The sequence below is a fragment of the Triticum urartu genome, chromosome 3A (assembly GCF_056163025.1).
Source record: "Triticum urartu cultivar PI428250 chromosome 3A, HENAU_Tu73, whole genome shotgun sequence".
Lineage (NCBI taxonomy): Eukaryota > Viridiplantae > Streptophyta > Magnoliopsida > Poales > Poaceae > Triticum > Triticum urartu.
Window position 1 is genome coordinate 642164001 of NC_141875.1, and position 5936 is coordinate 642169936.

Genomic DNA, 5936 nt, shown 5'->3' on the forward strand with positions numbered 1-5936 from the left:
GTGTTACAGAGACCGGTTAGATTGCTGTACCAAAGGATCGTTATGACCAACAGCTGATCTATATGACGCGAAACATCTTTTCACTCCTGATGGGTGTGAGGCTGTTAGTAGTGACAACACAAGCATCTTCTGTTTGTTGGACTGTGCGGCTGTTAATGATGAATGAGCACCAGCATGTTTATACTACCTACACAACTCGACTACTCGAGCATGCAGTGTGGTGATCACTGGAGAATGAATGAATGATCATGTGAACGCCGGTCTCACATTCTCGCGTGCCGCGGCAGAGATCCCGTGGGCCTCACCTCGTGGAATATATGTTCTTCATGATCATGGTATCCAGCACTCGCAGTGCGCAAGTGCTCCGGCGGCAGGCAGGCAGGCAGCAGCATCGCCACGAGCTTTTAGCTTTTCATCAGTCTTCATTCAAACATGTACGTATAGGCCAGGCCACAGTGCGCGCCTCTGAGCCCATGCGGTTTGCCGTCGACGCACAGGCACAGGGATAAGCCCTGAACGAGTGCATGCACCCTGCTCTTTTGTTGCTTGTGCGTGATCCACTGTGGATCGTCTGATCTTTTCTCACTTGCGCGCTAAAATGTTGTGTTTGCTCCTCCAGAGAGTACACAGTGCGCGCACGGATGCATGCGGCCAAGCGCCACGGGCAGTGACACCTGACCAAACGACTCTACACACACCAACAGTAATATGCGTACAAACCAGACGAGGAGGTGTCGGGCAGCGGCGAGCAGATGGCCCGGAACTCGCGCAGGATTGCAATCCTGATGACTGACCGGGGCAGTACTGCTGGTGCTGGGTCGACAGTCGTCAAGACGGACCTCTCGCGTCGAGTCTCGACCAGGTTTCCAAGAGCATCTCGATGCATGCGTGCATGCGTACGTACGTCTTTGCTTGTCTAGATTTCACACGAAGGAAGACGAAGGAACCCGAGGAGGACGACGACAGGCGCGGGCGGGTCAAGGACTCAAGGCCAAGGCGGGGTCGACCGATTGGACGCGTCCGCGGGGAGCTACGAAAATCTCGCGGCGGGCGACGCCTGCCTGCGTCGGTACACAGGTGCAGCTTCCAGTGTCCGCACCGTGTACTGGTGGTGTAGACCGGAGAGCAACGCACCGCACGCGCCGGCCCCGGTGGTGGAGTGACCGGACAAAGCGTGCCGTTTCCTTCCCCCTCCCGTGGCCGTGGCCATGGCCGTCCGGCGACTGTGCACCCACACATCGCGCTGCCCCTGCAGTGAAAAGCGGCCATTCCCACTCGTGCGATCCCACGGTGACGGTGGCGCTAGTGCTAGGTGTGTGCTTGTGACGGTGACGTAATGTTTCTCTAATGCAAGAGAAAACAATAAATGAACTGTCGAGTGAAGTGAGGTGCAGTAGGCTAGCCGGAGAATCTCCTTTTAACTGAATGTCGTGGCAGGGTTGTCCACAAGTGCTCTCTTTCTCTCACTCTCTGCAAGGACAGTAAGAATATAAACGGGGTCCGTTCGTGCCTTACAGTATCGCTTTGTTGCGTAACTAAACACGTACTGATCAGGATGGGAATGGCTAGAAATCAGTCAGCTGAATTTCAGATTTGAAGTCAGTCGATTTTTGCACTGTTGGATGGAAAATCAATGGCCCACGATCTTCTTCAACCTCTGAACACATCTCCTTCCTTCATTCATTGAGAAATCAATTGACGCCGAATTCGCATCAGCTGATTGATGTGCAGCTAAACTGTATCAGGATCGCTCTGTCCTTACCACCACCCCTCCTGATTGATCGGTGAAGCCCTCGCCTAGGCGGTAGACGGACCCTACCGTCTACACCGCCATTGCCTCCTTCAGTGAAACAAGTCCCAATAATATCCCTGCCCATTGTCTCTAGTGGTAGTGTACCTCTCTACCTCTGCCACCCTAGCCGTCAAATAGGGCATGTACTGAGACAGATACTCCCTGTTTAATCCCCACCCACCTACTAGCACTCTCTGTCATGCCGTCATGACCTAAGGTTACCAGTACTAACCAATAATTATACAGTATCAGCAGTGCCCACTTTCTAATCACCCCTGTTACCTCAATGATTTGAGCCCATGTTATGTTACCGAGATGTTTGTCTGCCTGCATGCGAGTGTGTGTGAAGGCCACCGGTAAAACGGTAAGGCCTCCTTTTGTTGTAGGAATCTCATTCGATTTCTATAGAATAGGATTTACATAGAAAAATTTCCTTTAAAGCCTTTTGATTTGTAGGAATGAATTCTTATTCCTATGTAGGATAGGAATCAATCCTTTATATTTTGGAGGGAAAAAACATTAGCTAAGACTCAATGGAAAAATTCCTATCTTATGCATCAAATAACATCTCTTTCTCTAGGAAGTAAGATATATGTCATCTCACTTTTTATGATTTTCCTATTCCTATAACATTCTTATCCTACGAACCAAAAGAGGCCTAAAAGGCGATCAGGCAGGCAGATTTAGGGGTGGAAATTGGTAGCGGATAATCCGAAATATCCGATATTCGTATTCGAGAAAATGCCTATTCGTATCCGAAACATCCGCATCCGGACCAAAATGGAAATGGAAATTATCCGTATCCGAATTTATTAAACAAATAAAAAATAAAATATGGTAGGAGATTTTGAGACAAATATGGATATGGAAGTGGATATATCCGTATCCGAATAAGATTATGGGAGGTAATTTTCAAAATTCTAGACTCAATATTCCAATTATCCAACATAAAAGCCAAATAAGTGGTCAAATTTTACTATTTATATGATTAAACTTATAAATTATTATGCATTACAATAGTATTTATTCATAAACCTATTTATCATTGACTTATTGTATGTCACAAATTGATTATTTCAGGTCACATAGGTATCGACTAATTTACTTAAGCAATATGTTGATATTATTCATATCCGTTCCGAATCAAGAAAATATCCGATACGTATCCGTATTCGAATAATATCCGAGCCGCATCCGTATCCGATAACATCCGTATTCGGATTCGTATTCGTTTTGAAAATATGAAAATGGAAGTGGTAAGATCACTATCCGATCCGCATCCGATCCGTTTCCACCCCTAGGCAGCTTTCTTTTCTCCACGTCGATCCACCGCCAGTGGATCGCCGGTGCGTGCGTGTTGCACCTTTCACCAACTATTGGTACGAGAACCGCGCTTCGGTACAACACCCCCCCCCCTCCTCCCCAAATGTAACGTACATGGGGCAGGGGTCCTTTCACACGGCGTATTAGAATACGTGCCCACCGCTACGGCCGCCCGCGTCGCCGTACGGCCCAGTGGCGTATGCCCGCCCGCCCGCTATGTCGTCGTGCTGTGTACGTCCGCGTTGTTCGAAAAGAAACGCCCGATCGCTGAACCCTATTTTCCCCTCGCCTCTGCCACTGCCGCTGCCAGTCGTCGTCCACAACCGTCGCGGTCGGCCAAACACCACTGCCGTCGTCTGCTCCACGTGATGTTCGTCGTCACGCCTTCATCATCGGCCAATATCAACGCTTTTGTCATGTCTGGCGGCGGCAACGAGGTACGTGAGCCCTGGTCATAGTGATTTAAAAACAGATTTTAGTTGCGATAATGTTACGTGGTGTTTGAATAGATCTAAGATTATATATAAACAAGTATAGATGGAGCCAGAAATCGGGTATGACGGCGATGATGGCGGTAGCGACGACGGATCATTGTCATTGGATGTAGACGAACATGCCGCGGAAAACTATATGAGTTTGGATGAGTCTTACAGTGGCAATGTAAGTGGTCTGCACGTTGTCGAGCATATTAAATACAAGCAACTGCGATGACACTAACATGTACTTGTTTGACTTTGTACAGGTAGGTGAGGATGATGACAATGTGGATATGGATGTAGATGATTCATATGCTAAAAGCGATAGCCAGGTAAGTTTAAAATTATGCAGGTAAATTTAAAGTGACATGAAAAACACATCAAATCTGACATGTCATATTTAAAATTTGCGCAAATGGATGTGAAAGGGTACTATGAGTGGAATATATTCGATGATGACAATGACCAAAACGAAGTCGATGCATCTTATAATGACAGCTCGAGCAAAGTAAGTAGTGCAAAGTGAATATATATGATAGTCGTCATCCAACAACTTGCTGACATATAAGGTTGTTTGTATTTTTTTTCCAGGGAGACGTTGGTGGCCCAAGCGGAAACGATGAGGATGCCTATGGTGATGAGTGTAATTTTGACATTGGCTACGATGAATACCAGCAAGACTCACCGGACAGGCATTGAAAGGTAATGGCCACGACGTTCAGGTCAGAAGTGGAGCATGCGATTTCTATAACGACTATGCGAAAAAACGTGGATTCAGCATTAGGAGGGACAACTTGAAATACGTGAAGGGTGTCGACGCACCGATGCGCTTGAGGAGGTTTCTTTGTTCGAGGGCTGGGAAACGACGGGCCAGATTTTGTACCATGGAAGGGAGGAAGTGTAGGCTGAGACCGGAGAGTCGATGCTACTGCGAGGCCCATTTAACTGTGAAGTTTGATAGAGAGTGCTCCGTTTGGTATGTGAGCAGTTTCAGCGATGATCATAGTCACATTCTTGCTAGTCCGGACGAAGTTACATATCTCCGGTCTCATAATCAGATAAAGGAGTATCAAAAGCTCGAGATTTTAGCAATGGTGGGTGCTGGGATCAGAAAACATATGATTTTTAAAAACTTCGTCAGTAGGTATGGATCATTTGTGAAGGCTGGTTTCGGGAGGAGGAAGCTTTATAATATGTACTACAGGGAGAAAATGAAATTGCAATAGTGTGGTCCATCTTGTACTGCCTTGACCAAACAATAATGTACGTTATGAAAAAGAAACATGGAGAAATGGCAAATATTGCTCTTATCAGAAACCTTCGCAATGGCGCCAACCTACTCTCTCCGTCCCATAATGTAAGACGCCTTTTGACACTATTGTAGGATTAAAAAACGTCTTATATTATGGAACGGAGGGAGTGCATTATTGCTTTCGTCTGTGTGTAGGTTGGGACCAAGGTTTACTAGGTATGTGTATCGACGAAAAGCGGAACCTAAGCATAACCGCAAATATGGGTTACGGAGAGCGAGGATCGCCACCAAAGATTCCAGGTATGGCTTGTTATTTGTATGTTTGCTTGATATGGTCCTTGTGATGAAATCATATCTCGTGTACTTTTTAGATCGTCAACTTTTATATTGCCATTCCAGCGTGTTTGTTACCTGCATGGCGCCGTGTTCTCTTTCATTAACCGGCAATGCTGACCGGCAGTTTTGTACTCGATGATAGGTGGAGCAACTCTGGTTTTTGAGACGGAGCTCATTGCTGTCAATGGGAAGACATCTACTGGTGCTACTACTGCGGAGAGCGACGACAACGAGCTCTAATACATGAAAGTAGTTTGACTTGCGTTTCTGCGAGTTCGTTGATGTACAATGATTTTCACCATGTTCAAAGTATTGCAGTACCAGTTAGATTGTTGTACTGCCAAATGATCCCAGTGGCAAACTTACTTTTAAGCATACCAAGTTCACCAAGGTCTTACAAAGATAAAAGAGTCGGAAAAACTTTTGCCTTGTTTAAAAAAAAAAGAGACGGAACGAGAGGATTTGAGTTCTTGCTAGGTGCTTGCACTTTACTGAGCATGCATAATTTTTATTTTTATTTGCAAAACACTCACTCTGTAAAAAAAAAGATAGTATAGATCACTATATTATTAGTGATGTAAACAATATTATACTCCTATTTTTTTACCGAGGGAAGTACCTATTTTGTTGACGAGGAAAATGAAAATTAGAGGATTTTTTTCTTAGAACAAACTCAGAGTTGTTATGCTGGGTTGAACACCGCACGAGCATCTTGGACTGTGCGGCTGTTAATGATGAGCGCCACTGCGCCAGCAGC